The 15,777-nt window shown below is 43.8% G+C and overlaps 1 long non-coding RNA gene across 4 annotated transcripts in view; it reads right to left on the reverse strand.

The window, feature by feature from the left end:
• LOC135175264 (uncharacterized) overlaps window positions 1–15,777 on the reverse strand; it is a 265,383-nt gene that overhangs the window by 82,302 nt on the left and 167,304 nt on the right. For 2 of the 4 annotated variants that reach the window (XR_010302311.1, XR_010302312.1), the window contains 2 exons: window positions 11,381–11,512; window positions 10,642–10,820 (listed from right to left, as the gene is read on the reverse strand). This is a non-coding gene — a long non-coding RNA (uncharacterized LOC135175264). Of the gene's footprint in view, window positions 1–10,641; window positions 10,821–11,380; window positions 11,513–15,777 lie in introns of those variants that run through there. The other 2 variants (XR_010302314.1, XR_010302313.1) reach the window with 1 other exon arrangement.

The raw sequence follows: 15,777 nt of genomic DNA on the forward strand, positions 1-15,777 counted from the left end.
GGTCCACATTCTTACCATTACCAACCATAAAGATAGCTGTGCAGTTAACTGACAAACCATTCTGCTCAGTGATCACTGCTCCTGCCCTGTTAGCTGGGGTAATAAATCATTTTAGCAGATGAATTTGTCATCCAGGACTGTTACAGTATACGAGCAGCAGAGACAACAAGCCTCCAGGCAAAGGAAGAGTAGCAAAACCTAAATTAAAATCTACAACAAAAAAATGCCATACAGAATCATTGAACATTTGAGACTGGAAGAGACTTTTGAGATCATCAAATCCAACTGCTTGCCACAATCCCACTACTACTGCTAAGCCAGTACCACTAAGCCATGTCCTTCTGCACCACATCCACACACCTTTGAAATCTCTCCAGGGATGGTGACTCTGCCTCCTCTCCGGGCAACCTGTTCCAATGCCTCATAACCCTTCCTGTGAAGGGGATTTTCCATAATATCCTCCCTGAACCTGCCATGATGTAACTTCAGGCAGTTTCCTCTTGCCCTGAATCTTTGTTGAATGGCAGCACAGACCACCTTCATTTCAACCTCCTTTTGTGGAGTTGTAAAGGGTGGTCAGGTATCCCCTCAGCCTCCTCTTCTCCACACTAAAGAACCTCAGTTCCCTCAGCATTCCTCGTATGGACGTGGCGCTTGGTGCCACAGTCTAAGCCTTGAGCTCTGTGGTAAAGGGTTGGACTTGATGATCTGTGAGGTCTCTTCCAACCCTGATAATGCTGTGATACTGTGAAGACTTATAAGGGCCTTCATTAGTTTAGTTGCTCTTCTGGATGTCAGGAGGAAGTTCTTTACAGAGAAAGTGATTTACTATTGGAATGGGCTGCCCAGGGAGGTAATGCAGTCACCGTCCCTGGAGATGTCCAAGAGAAGACTGAATGACATACTTAGTGCCATGGTCTAGTTGACTGGATAAGGTTGGGTGCTAGGTCAGAGGAGGTCTCTTCCAAACTGGTTGATTCTATGATTCTTCACCATCTTAGTTGCTCTTCTAATCAGTATAGTCCCTAAATCTGCCATGGCTGTGATTCAACTAATCCATGTATTTTGGCTCATTCTAACCATTCTTAGTTGGAACAAGCTGAAGCCAAAGCCAAGTTGGAAGAGTAAATGCACTTGCTCCCTCTTTGTACCATTTGGCAGGATGAAATCAATACTATTTTCTACCTCTGTGAGTTTAGCCATTGAGAAATGTTTGGATATCAGGAAAAATTTCTTTACAGAAAGGGCTGTCAAGCACTGAAACAGGCTCCCCAGGGAAATGTTGGAGTCAGCATTCTCAGAGGCATTTCAAAGACTCATGGATGTAGTGCTGAGGGACATGATTGTTGTGGAAGGCTAATAAGTGTAAAACATGTCCTGGCTTGCCTCACCCTTCTGCTGATGGGGGAAGCAAGGGTGGGAGGAGAACAAAGGCTTGGGCCATTATATCCGTTATGTCCCCTCCCTAAGAGATGAACAGGTGTTTGTGTATTTGTGGGTGTCTTGCCCAAATAAGGGTGAGCAAGCTCTGATTTTGCCTAATATGGTCAGTTTGGCAAAGTGCCATTCTGATTGGTGAATCTCTGTGAACAAAGGAGCCATTACACTCGGGCAAATAAGATAAATGGAGCTAAGTTGCAAGCAATCCCTGTTCTGCCCTGTCCTGCCTCACTGATGCTGCTTGGATGTGTTCTGCTCTGCTCAGACAATGTGCTCTGCCTCACTGCTCTTGGATTGGGCAATGTGTTCTGCTCTCCCTTGTCCTTCAGACCAGTTTAGCTCTGATGTTTTGGGCTTGAACTACCTAGAAACTTAAGTGCTTCAAGTTTACCAGAAGGGACATTGCGTAGTAGGACCTTGAAGCAGACCTTGAGGAGCATGTTGGAGAAGGGTGAAGAGAAAGTGTTCAGTTCATGCTTTCAGACCACTGCACCCCAAATTCCTGGTGGAAGGACTTGCCTCTGCAGCAAACAGTTACCACAGATGAGAACACACCAAGCAGCTCCAACACTGCCACAATGGTGCCAGGGACTATCTCTAAATTCTACTCCACTGCCGTTGAGTAGAGCAGACATTCCCTAGGGCTCCAGGCTGCCTATTTGTAAGTGGGGCAGAGCCATTTTGAGGCTAAACCTTTTTCAATTTTCTGATTCTCCTAAATTACTAAATTGCCCACAAGCATCCTTGTGAAGTTTTGTCCTGACTGAATTAGAACCCAAATTTCCCTGGTTTGTATATAGCTTGTGGGCAGGGCCTTTTGGAAATAAAATAACTACATATTTTATAACTCCTGCCTCATTAATTGTCCCAACTAATTCAATGGTTTAGTGATAGTGGCTTAGCAGTACAGCAGGGCTTATGAGTACTAGGATTGCAGCTGATCGCAAAAGTCTGTTCCAGCCTCAACTGTTCTATGATTTTTTGATTCTAAATACTGCTCATTGTCAGTGTTTTTCTGTTCACATATGTCAAGTGAACATAAAATGCTCTGAACCATAACAAAACCCTGGCTAGCATATTCAGTGGTGGTTTGGCTTCACTTCAACCTTATTACCACTAGGCAGTCCTCCAGATGTTGTGGCCTAACTGGGACACCATGCTGTGCTACATGCTGTGTGCCCCATGTGATGAACTGGCATGAGTATTTGCTTTTAAAGATGGCATTTCTCAGATACCTGACTTCCAGAAGACGTCTGTAGCTAACCTTTTCCACTGCTTAGTTTTTTGAAGCAGAGCAACAGCAAGGAGCTCCAAATGAAAGAAGGCATAAAGAACATAAAATGTTGCACAATAAAAATTTATCTAAAACCAAATCCACAAAGGGAAAAAGCACAGTGAGTTTGCTAGAGTTTCTCAAAACTCAATGGCCAAGCCAGGAAAAAGAGCAAGCATTTTGTCTGAAAGGAGGAAAGCAAGAAAACAGGGAGCTATAAATGGCTAAATCTCATTAGAAAAGGCAGATTTGCCACATTTCCTCTCAGGGTCAGTACTTAATCTGATTTTTTACAAGAAAAAAAAATAGCAAAGTCTAAGATAAGAAACAACCAAATTAGGTCTGTCTGTTAGAAGGCTGAGCCATCACTGGAAAAGCTACAGTCAGGACTCAGCATATACAAGAAACGCATCATGGAAATGGCTTTAAGCTGAAAGAGGATAGGTTTAGACTGCATGTTAGGAAGAAATTCTTTACAGTGAGTGTGGTGAGATGCTGGACCAGTGAGGTTGAAGATTCCTCTCCCTGGAGGTGCTCAAGACCAGGTGAGAGAGGGCCTTAAGTGACCTGTTTTAATGGGAGATGTCTCTATCTGTGGCAGGGTGGGGTTTGAAGTAGATAATCTTAAAGGTCTCTTCCAATACAAATCATTCTATGGTTTTATGAAAGAAGAAAACACAAGCAGCCTTTCTCTGCATACAGAGTGCGGCAACAAGTCTATAGCACTCATTGCTATAGACTGATGATTTATGTCTGATGATTCATGTCAGACTTCAACTGCTGTGAAAAGCCTCAGCTGTAAAACTATTCCATAAGCATTGCAATGAAGAAAAGGTTTCACAAACACATTTGTCAGTATGTAAATATCTATGTAAAGCCACTTGTCTACAGCCTACAGTGCTAAGGGAAAAGGAAAATGGACATGGCAAAAACACACAAAGGGAAAAAGGAGGGAGGCAGGGAAGTGTACAAAAAAACCCCATATGAAAACCAAGTATTGCAGTCTATAAATGGATGTTAACCTCAGACACACCACTACAAAATAACCCAAAAAGTTTATTACTCAGAGTTACCACCTGTTGACCTCTCATTGCCTGTTCAATCCACACGGAGGCAATCAATGTACAAGTGATTCAGCTTACATCAGTCAGCTAGAGTAGGGTGAAATCACAGAATCACAGAACGGTGAGGCTCAGAAGGGACCTCTGGAGATCATCAAGTCCAATCCCCCTGCCAAAATAGAATCACCTAGGGCAGGAGACCCAGGACCATCTCCAGGTGCATTTGGAAAGTCTCCAGAGGAGGAGACTCCACAACCTCTTTGAGCAGCTCCAGGGCTCTGGTATCCTTACAGAAAACTTCTTCCTCATATTGAGGTGGAACTTCCCATGTTCCAGTTTCTATTCATTGCCTCTTGTCCTATCACAGGGCACATATGTTTGGGGTTTTCAATCTGCTACACATAGGGTTCACTACCACAGTTCAGAGACCACCCAATAGAAGGAAAGGACATGGTAAAATACCTCTATTCTGCTCCTGAAACTGACAGCAGACTTCAGATAAGCACAGAGCAACTAAGTTTTCAAGACTTAAAGCATGCCACTTGAACTCCAGCATATCCCTGTGGGAGTACTCCCACTTTTGGCAAACATGCATAAAATACACCTCAGTGCACTTATGCTTGTCACAGTCAACTAGCCCACTGTAACTTATTACATCCCAGAAGCTCAATCATGGCTCTCAGTCCCAAACACTAGCCTGCACTGATGCTTCTGCTTTGTGAGAATTCCATATGTGCATATCCAAACAAGTTTTCATCTGCTCATTGGGTGATACCAGCAGCTACCACAAGAAGTTAGGAAAGAGTAAATTCTGCAGCTAGATCAAGACCAGTCTTAAAATCATAGAATACCTTGAACTGGAAAGGACCTTCAAAAGATCATTTAGTTTCAGCCTCCAACTCCACCTCCCACTAGACCAGGTTGCTCAAAGCTTTAGCCAGCCTGGTCTTCAATACTCTCAGGGATAAGATATCCACAACTTCTCCAAGCAGCCCGTTCCAATGTCTCACCACACTCATGGTAAAGAATTTCTTCCTAAGATCTAATCTAAGTCTCCCTTGCTCTAGTTTCAAACAATTCTTCCTTATCACCACACACCTTTACCAAAAGTCCCTCTTCAGCTTTCTTGCAGCTCCCTTCAGGTCAGGAGGCTTCTCTTCTCCAGGCTGAAGAAACCCAACTCCCTCAGACTGTCCTAGAAGAGGCACTTCAGCTTTCTGATCATCCTTGTGGCCCTCCTCTGGACCCTTTCCAAAAGGGTCTTTTAGCTCTACAGCTTACAGTATTTAATCTTCCTATTTCTGACCCACCATGTACACTGCAATCACGGTAGTGAGGAAGGATAAAGCCTCATCTTCTGTAATACATTTTTGTCCTGTCCTATTTAAATGCTTTAAGACCCACAAAATTTGAAAGTATCCTGCATTATTGCTCAAGATTACTGCTCTGACAATAAAATTCTAGCTTTCCCATCATCAAAGCAGTAAAGTACATTATACCTCAGGAATAGATATGAGAAAGACAGCTGTAAAAGAAATACACAGACAGGTTTCACTGTACTTGATCTGCTTAGAGGGAAAAAAAAAACAACAAAGCAACCAACCAAAACAAAATGGTCTCCACTCTCTCCCTCTCACCAAGATGCACTGGAATGTTTTCTGCACAGCATCCACCATATTTGGTAACTGATGGGTGAAAAAATATTAAAGAAAATCACCAAAATTGCTAGAGACCTGTATAAACAAGCAGCAGAGTTTCCTGAAATGATTAACCACTACAGATAGTTTGGAGGTGATGAAACAGTAAGTCAGTGACAGAGCACCTTGAGCCAGCAATATGCACAGGTGGTGAAGAAGTCCAACAGCATCCTGGCCTGGACCAGCAATAGTGTGTCCAGTAGGAGTAGGGAAGGGATCATGACCCTGGACTCAGCACTGGTGAGGCCACACCTCGAATCCTGGTATCAGTTTTGGGCCACTCACTACAAGAAGGACGTTGAGATACTGGAGTGGGTCTAGAGAAGGGCAACAAAGCTGGTGAAGGGTTTGGAGAACAGGTCTTATGAGTAGCAGCTGAGGGACCTGGGATTGTTTAGTCTGGAGAAAAGGCGGAGAGACCTCATTGCTCTCTACAACTCCCCAAAAGGAGTTTGGAGTGAGGTAGGGGTTGGTCTCTTCTCCCTAGTATCAGGTGATAGAACAAGAGGAAATGGCTTGAAATTGTGCCAGGAAAGCTTTTGGCTGAATATTGGGGGAAATTTCTTTGCTACAGGAGTGGTCAGGCATTGGAATAGGTTGCTCAGAGAGGCAGTGGTGTCATCATGCCTGAAGGTGCTCAAGAAACGTATGGATATGGCACTCTGAGACATGGTTTAATGGCTACAGTGATGTTAGGTTGACGGTTGGATCTGACAACTTTAGAAGACTTCTCAAACTAAAACAATTCTAAGGTAATATTTCCCCTACCTGGGCAACTGGCACTGGGCAACCTTACGTCACTTGTCCAAATATTCCCTATACTTAGATATGGTTTTGGGTTGGGTCTTTAATAATTCTACTTGCAGAAATGATAAAAATGTGTGTGAGGTACTTCTGTGCTCTTTACAGTACCCATCTAAAGCCAGCATGCAATGTTTTACATGATTTTGACAGATACCAAACCACATCACTCCATGATCATGTGATGATCAGATCCGAGTCCCACTTTGGAATTCATGAGAGTAGGCAGCTGTGAGCCTCCCTATCTTTCAGGAACCGTATACACATAAAAGATAATCACAGCTTTCATTTATATTTTTTAGAGTTTCTATCCAATTTTCTGTCAGAGATAACCTTGAAAATGTAAAGGAAAAAATGATAGACAGAATGCTGGGTTTGAAAGGATTGAGAGCTACGTTCAGTATCAACAGAAGGCTGGAAGTGAGGAACCTGAAAAATACACACACCCTTTCCAAACAACTCGATTAAAGTTTAGGTATATCAAAATCTTTTGCACAAAAATCCCAACCCTCCCTGTTCAGATGATTTAAGAAAGTAAAGCAGGGAGGTCCTTAGATGGCCAAATGGAAACAACTCCCTGAAAGGAGGGTAGAGTGAAGGGTTAAGGACAACCCTAGTGTCAGGTGATAGTGATAGAAGAAGATGAAATGACCTGAAATTGTGCCAGGGGAGTTTAGCTTGGATGTTAGGAAAAAATTTCTTTCCTGTGAGAGTGGTCAGGCATTGGAACAAGATGTCTAGGGAAGTGGTGGAGTCACTATCCTTGGAGATGTTTCAGCAAGGCATGGACGTGGCGCTTCGGGATATGGTTTAATGACCACAGCAGTGTTAGATAGATGATTGGACTTGATGATTGGACTTGATGACCTTAGAGGTCTTTTCCAGCTGAAGCAGTTGTGTGATTCTATGAAACAACTGTACCTATGACTTGACAAAAATGAAGGAGCCTGTCTTAAGGTAATAAGAATTTTAACTGAAGAGGAACAGACAATCTTGTAGACTTCCCTCAATCTCAATGACTACACCATTTTAGCTGGTTTACTCTCCTCCTTGAAGAACTGCTCTCTTTTCTTGACATCATCCAGCCTAAGAAATATTTCCCTTTTGTCTTCATATTTATGCGCCATGGTGAAAAACAGAGAGAGTGGCAGAGAGCTATCTTCGAATACATAAAGTGGTGTTATAAAAAGAACAGGAATCAATTATTCCCCTTAATTAATGAGGGCAGAAGAGGAAGTAATGAACTTAAGCAGCATCAGGGGAAATTTAGGTCAAATACAGTTACTGTATGAAGTTTCACACAGTAAGAAGAAAAGTTAGGCAAATGAACCAACCATCAAGGGAAGTTAAAGAGCCTTCGTCAGCGGTACATGACCAAGGTTAGAAATCTCCCTGGAGGATAACTGAGGAAAAATGAAGCCATTCCTATTCTCTCAGTGGGAGAATGGACAAGAGGTTAAACTCAAAGCCTCTTTGAACATTTACAGTTCTCCTTTCCTCTTTTGTATTTCTTTTCTCCTTAGCAGCATCTTCCCCTATTTCTTCATGCTGTGTGAAGAGTTCTGCATTGGATAGCCAACATTCTATCAAAGCTTGATGGGAATGCTGTATTAATTATATATATGATAATATTATATTTATTATAGATATTTTTATTTCTATATTTGGGTTATTTTGCCGTTGTTTGTTATAAAAAGTCTTTCTTTTCCAAGTCCCATGACTTCCTGTCACATCAGGACCTCCAAGAAAGGCAAAGGCATCCTAGAATCTTCAGGAGCTGCTGTTTATCAAGGCACAACTCTGGTTGTAAGACACAAACTCAGGAAGTCAAGCAATGCTGGCATAGCTCTTTATAAAGTCCATCTCTTTTTCTTTGTTGTCTTTTTGCTTATTTTGGATTTTTTTTTTATATACAGGTAGTGAAGATATAAAATAATTTGAAAAACAAAAATGACAAAAGAGATAAGAAATATAAAATACAAAAGATAGAAGAGATGGAAAAGTTGTTCTTCCAAAATCTTGTTTTGCTTTCATCTGAAAGTTCAAACCTGCTTTTCTTACTATTGTTACTTTTCCTTTCCTTAGGAAGATCAGAGTAAACCACAGTGAATCTGATGAGGGAATACCCAGACCACACCTTGAGTACTGTGTCCAGTTCTGGACCCCCCAGTTTAAGAAGGACATTGAGATGCTTGAACATGTCCAGAGAAGGGCAACGAGGCTGAGGAGAGGCCTCGAGCACAGCCCTATGAGGAGAGGCTGAGGGAGCTGGGATTGGTTAGCCTGGAGAAGAGGAGGCTCAGGGGAGACCTTATTGCTGTCTACAACTACCTGAGGGGAGGTTGTAGCCAGGAGGAGGTTGCTCTCTTCTCTCAGGTGGCCAGCACCAGAACAAGAGGACACAGCCTCAAGCTACACTGGGGGAATTTAGGCTTGAGGTGAGGAGAAAGTTCTTCACTGAGAGAGTCATTGGACACTGGAATGGGCTGTCCAGGGATGCGGTAGAGTCGCTGTCCCTGGAGCTGTTCAAGGCAGGATTGGACGTGGCACTTGGTGCCATGGTCTAGCCTTGAGCTCTGTGGTGAAGGGTTGGACTTGATGATCTATGAGGTCTCTTCCAACCTTGGTGATACTGTGATATTATTTTAGCTTTTATTATGATTTCTAAGGAGTTATCTCTGTCATTGCTTCCCACTGTTCTGGGTTCAGCTAGGGCAGGGTTAATTTTCATAAGAAGATGGTACAGGCCACAACCAGGATCACAGAATCATAGAATCACAGAATGGTAGTGGTTGAAAGGGATCTCTGAAGATCGAGTCCAAGTCCTCTGCCAAAGTAGGATCACCTAAGGCAGGCTACACAGGAATACGTTCAGGTCCCTGTAAGGAATACAGTCAGATTCCTGTGAGAAAAAGAGCACGCCTGAGGAGAGGGACTTGGGAGTGCTGATGGACAAGAAGCTCAACATGAGCCAGCAGTGTGTACTTGCAGCCTGGAGGGCCAACCAGATCCTAGGCTGCATCAGGAGAAGTGTGGTCAGCAGGTCAAGGGAGGTGATTCTACCCCTCTACTGTGGTCTTGTGAGCCACTATTACAAGAGAGATGTGGCCATGCTAGAGCAAGTTCAGAGAAGGGGTACAAGGATGATCAGAGGGTTGGAACACCTCTCCTATCAGGGCAGACTGAAAAAGTTGGGGCTGTTCAGTCTGGAGAAGAGGAGGCTCCAAGGTGACTTTATTGTGGCCTTCCAGTATCTGAAGAGGGCCTACAAAAAAGCTGGGGAAGGACTTTTTAGGCTCCCAGGGAGACCCAGGATGGGAGGGAACGGAGCAAAGCTGGAGGTGGGGAGATTCAGACTGGCCGTGAGGATGTGGCCATTTGAGCTGATTTTCTAGCTCAGACAGAGGGGAGAGATAAGCACTCCAGGGACAGGCCAAGTAACGGCAACAATAGATGAATTAATATCATTTCACTGGAGCATCAAGAGCTTAATGTCTAGAAGCACAGCTTGTTCTCCCCCTTCTCCTGCTGGCTTTTGCTGCTTGAGCTGCGCCTGCCTATCTTCCCCAGATGCTGTTTTGGCTGCTGCTTTGCCGCTGCTTCACCCCTCCCCCATCTCCCTTAAGGTTACTGTATTGTTCTTTTTTCCCTTCTCTAGTTGTTATCTCTCTTTACACTGTTCTACTTAGGCTATAAGAAATACAATTTCATCTTTCCCTGAATTTAAAAAAAAAAAAATGTGTTGTGGTGAGTTTATTTCTCCCTAGGGGAGGGATCTGCCCTAACCTGGGACAGAGGAGGAAGTTGTTCAGCATGAGAGTGGTGAGAGTCTGGAATGGGTTGCCCAGGGAGGTGGTTGAGGCTTCATCCCTGGAGGTGTTTAAAGCCAGGCTGGATGAGGCTGTGGCCAGCCTGCTCTAGGGTAGGGTGTCCCTGGACATAGCAGTGGGGTTGGAACTAGATGATCCTTGTGGCCCCTTCCAACCCTGACTGATTCAATGATTCTAGGTGTCTCTCGAAAGTCTCCAGCGAAGCAGACTCCACAACCTCTCTGGGCAGGCTATTCACCAACTACCAGGCATGCACCATCTAGTAAACGTCACAAGAAGTATACATGACTGGTACTCCACCTAAAGAAAATTTATGCTGCTAAATGTGATGGTTTTCCCTGTTGATAAACATTGTAAGACATGTTATGATCTCAGCTAACAGTTATGTGTAAAAATACACATCCAAATCTTCAGGGCAAGGTTGCTAAAATCACAGAAACTGCCATTAAGTCCAGGAAAACAATAGGAATTAGACCCCCAGATCACTGAAATGCACATAAAAGTCCAAGTGCAAATTTGTAAGCATTTTTAATATCCTATTGTATAACAATTAGTTACTTTACTCCAATAAGGTTTGCCTTTCTTCTGAGGTGACCTGAGACAAACTTAGTGGAATCAGGCCTGTGCTCAAACTCCCAATGCTTTTGTTCAGCTTCATTTCCCTTAAGATTACTTCACAGTTTTTCCTCCAGAAATTGTCAGTATTCATTATGACTTTCTAAAAAAAAAATTTACAATACCACTGTTCATTTCAGATAATCCCTTCCAAAGTTCTCCCCAGAATCATAGAATCATAGAATCAACCAGGTTGGAAGAGACCTCCAAGATCATCCAGGCCAACCTAGCACCCAGCCCTAGCCAGTCAACTAGACCATGGCACTAAGTGCCTCATCCAGGCTTTTCTTGAAGACCCCCAGGGACGGTGCCTCCACCACCTCCCTGGGCAGCCCATTCCAATGGGAAATCACTCTCTCTGGGAAGAACTTCTTCCTAATATCCAGCCTACCTGCAGTATTGATAGGAGCTGTGTGGTGGGTTAGAAACTTCCCCCTCCTGCTATTGAAATTTACCAGAGTAGCTCAGATGGCTTGGAAGGAAGATGAAGCTGTGCTTACAGCCAAGCAAAGTTTACAATTGCTTACAATTATATACGAATTGGAAACAACACAGAAATCCAAACTCCCTCCAGGACCAAGGAAACTGCCCAGAAGGCACTCAAAGCTACCCCTCTCTTTCTACTTTCCCAGACAGACAAACAAAACAACCAGCAAAGCTTACCTTGTCTTCTGCTAGCCAAGATTAGTGCAGAGATATCAGAGCGAAGTGAGGAGGAAGCCAATAGGTCTGCCCAGCCTCCCAGAACAGAGGGGACATATTGGTGACGTTCTGGCTGGAGGTGACTACAGTGCACTATGGAAAAGAAAGAAAAGAAAGAGAGAGTCAACTCCTGCTTTTGGACAATGAGAGTCAGTGAACAGATTCATAGATTCATAGAATGGTTTGTGTTGGATGGGACCTTAAAGATCTTCAGGTTCCAACCCCCAAAACATAGGCAGGGCCTTCTCCCGCCAGACCAGGTTGCTGAAGGCCTCATCCAGCCTGGCCTTGCATACCTACAGGGAGTGGGCATCTACAGCCTGCCTGGGCAACATGTTGCAGTATCTTGCTACCCCCACTGGAAAGAATGTCTTCTTCATGTCCAGTATAAATCCACCCTCCTCAATCGTCAATCCAAGTACTCCCAGTAATTCAGGTGTGATTTGTACCCCTGTTTTTGTTATTTAGTTGAAATCTCTGCGTGCAAAGGCCTCCAGCCACACTGATTCTATGATTCTGATGTGCCCAGTTTGCTCCCAGAGAGCCAGGCTGGGTTCCAGACTTCATACAGCTTAGGTAGAATCGTAGAATCAGTCAGGGTTGGAAGGGGCCACAAGGAGCAGCCAGTTCCAACCCCCCTGCCATGCCCAGGGACACCCTACCCTAGAGCAGACTGCTCACAGCCTCATCCAGCCGGGCCTGAAACACTGACAGGGACAGGGCCGCAACCACCTCCCTGGGCAACCCATGCCAGGCTCTCACCACTCTCATGCTCAACAACTTCCTCCTCACAGCCAGTTTGAGCCTCCAGCTTTGCTGCATTTCCCCCGTCCTGTCACTGCCTGATAGCCTAACAAGTCCCTCCCCAGCTTCTTTGTAGGCCCCATTTTGATACTGGCAGGCCACAGTAAGGTCATCTCAGAGCCTTTTCTTCTCCAGATTGAACAGCCCCAACTCTTTCAGTCTGTCACAGAATCATAGAATCAACCACGTTGGAAGAGACCTCCAAGATCATCCAGTCCAACTGTCCAGTCCTCCTCTGGACACATTCCAGCACCTCAACATCTCTCTTGAATTGAGGAGCCCAGAACTGGACACAGTACTCAAGGTGTGGCCTGACCAGTGCTGAGTACAGGGGCAGAAGAACCTCCCTTGTCCTGCTGGCCACACTGTTCCTGATACAGGCCAGGATGCCATTGGCTCTCTTGGCCACCTGGGCACACTGCTGGCTCATCTTCAGCTACTATCTACCAGTACCCCCAGGTCCCTTTCCTCCTGGCTGCTCTCCAGCCACTCAGTCCCCAGACTGCAGCGCTGCTTGGGGTTGTTGTGGCCAAAGTGCAGAGCCCTGCACTTGGCCTTGTTAAATCTCATCCCATTGGCCACTGCCCACCCATCCAGCCTGCCCAGGTCCCTCTGCAGGGCTCTCCTACCTTCCAACAGACCAACACCTGCTCCTAGCTTGGTGTCATCTGCAAACGTACTGATGCTGGACTCTCTCCTCATAGGAGAGATAGTGTAGGGTTAACCAGCCCTGCCAAGAGGCAAACGATTTGCTTCCAGTCAGGACGCTGAGCTGGCACAGCCACAGTATTATTATTACTTGCCCCAACTCATTCCAAGCTAGCTAAGCTGGGGTGTTTCTGCATGATTTGAAGGCCAGCAATGAATTAGTTTGCCTGAAGGAAAAATATTCTAGGAAATTTTCAAAGGAGGCAGTAAGAATATTTCCACATTTGAACTTACAGCTTAATTCCTCCACATGATGTGCAGGAAAATTGCCATTTGGAAATACCAATTTGAAGGCTTATTTTTCAAACACTTCTTGCAGAAGAATGATAACCACCTCTTTTAAACCTATGGAGTTATATATATAGCTGAAGACACTACTGTATATATTATCTTTAATAGAGATATTTAGATAGTTTAGATATACATTATAGATATTTTAAATATACATATGTGTATATGTATATATATCTTCCCTGCTTTCCTTCCCTTAAAATCACTGGCTCAGTCTGCTGTTTCAAGACCCTTATGCTGAAATATTCCTTTTAGTAATCTGCTGTTGTTTCAATACACTTTTTCTTCATCTCACTTGCTTTCTGTCATATATATGTGTAAATAACAACAAACCCAAACAGTTACAATCACAGAATCAGAGAATTGTTACAGTGGGAAGAGACCTTTAAGATCACCAAATTCAACCTTCAACTTAAGATCACAGTGGCCATTAAACCATGTCCTAAAGTGCCATATCTACACATTCCTTGAACAGTTCCAGGGTACAGTGACTCTACCACCTCCATAGGCAGCCTGTTCCAGTGCCTGACCAGTCTTGCAGGAGATAAAAATTTTCCAAATATCAAACCTAAACCTCCCCTGGCACAATTTCAGGCCACTGGTTGCTGGGGTTGTTTAGCTTGGGGAAGGCTCAGAGGTGACTTCATTGCTGTCTACAACTACCTGAGGGAAGGCTGCAGCCAGGTGGGGGTTGGTCTCTTCTGCCAGGCAACCAGCAATAGAACAGGTAGACACATTCCCAAATTGTGCCATGGAAGGCAGAGGCTGGGTGTTAGGAGGAAGTTCTTCCCAGAGAGAGTGATTTGCCATTGGAATGGGCTGCCCAGGGAGTTGGTGGAGTCACCATCCCTGGAGGTGCTCAAGAAAAGCCTGGCTGAGGCACTTAGTGCCATGGTCTAGTTGACTGGTTAGGGCTGGGTGCTAGGTTGGACTGGATGATCTTGGAGATCTCTTCCAACATGGTTGATTCTATGATTCTATCACCATTTTTACCACTGGAATTTAAGGTATTTATTTCAAAGCATATACCTCAGAAACAAAAGAAAAAGGTCTTTTCAAACCATAAATTAATATCAGCATCATTGCATCTCTTTTCAATACCATGAGCAGGAGATTTGATACATCCAGTCTTGCCACTGTAGACAGTTTTTAACTTACTGAAAGGAAATGTAAATTTCACAGAGTTTCAAAATTCAGTGATATTAACAGTTAAAATATTTAGGTTTCTATTCTGGTTTGTTTTAGTGGTGATGTTTGGTGGAGATTTTTTTTCCCTTTCCTTCAGCAAGCTTAGATCAAAACTGTCTAGCTTTGATTTTGACTCATGCTTTGTTAAGACTGTTTATTGTATGGAAAACAAAATCATTCATGGAACAACATCCCTTCTTCTACAGTAGAAAACACGTTGTCTCTCTTGCCTTCAATGTGTTTGTTATAAACTATAAATCCATTTTGAAATGCAAATGGAAGAAAAAAGTAACAAAAACATCTGGGATCTGAACACTGATCCAACTTACTTTCATCTCAGGTTTACAATCCAAGCTTTAAAATTCACAATCTAAGAACAATATTAAATATTTAAAGTACACTTTGTACTACCATGAGATCAGAAAAGAGCAACAAAGCACTTTATCAGGCAACATAACCCCCATTAATATTTTTTTTTCTCTGATTTTAAAGACATGTTTGATATCACTCAGTGGTTGGAGGAAGAATGATGGAAAGTGCTGTCATTCTGCCAAAAGCACATACAGAACAAGACAAGTGAGAGCAATTAGGCTTCTGATCAGGATAATAATTTAACTGTAGATCTGGAGACTATAATCATGTGGAACATTTGAGTAGTACAAAATATTACAAGGACTATGTTCCATAAATTATCATTCACAGTTCAACACCTGAAGGTGTGCAGTGGCTTCCAGCCACTCTCCCTGAGATGCTAGATCTTCTCACAGCAAAGATCACAAAAATAGAAGTACCATAGACCATATAAACAATCATACATAATCACAGACTTGTTTCAGTTGGAAAAGACCTCCTAGATCACTGAGTCCAAACCTCAATCTAACACCACCACAGCCATTAAACTGTGTCCTACACTTTTTTTGAACACCTCCATGGAGAGTGACTCCACCACCTCCCTGGGCAGCCTGTTCCAATGCCAGAACAACCTTTTCATAAAGAAATTGTCCCTAATATCTAACCTAACCCCACTCTGGCACAATTTCAGGCCATTTCCTCTCATCCTATCACCTGATAGCGAGAAGAGATCAACATCTACCTCACTCCAGCCTCCTATCAGGGAGTTGTATAGAGCAATAAGGTCTCCCCTCAGTCTCCTCCAGACAAAACAATCCTAGTTCCCTCAGTAACTCCTTGTACGACCTGCTCTCCAGACCCTTCACCAGCTTTGTTGCCCTTCTCTGGATATGCTCCAGCACCTCAATGCCCTTCTTGTAGTGAGGGGCTCAAAACTGAGCCCAGCATTCAAAGCATGGCCTCACCAGTGGTCAGTACAGGAGGACGATGACTTTCCTGCTCCTGCTCACAAAGCT

Source organism: Pogoniulus pusillus, chromosome 5, assembly GCF_015220805.1.
Source record: "Pogoniulus pusillus isolate bPogPus1 chromosome 5, bPogPus1.pri, whole genome shotgun sequence".
NCBI lineage: Eukaryota > Metazoa > Chordata > Aves > Piciformes > Lybiidae > Pogoniulus > Pogoniulus pusillus.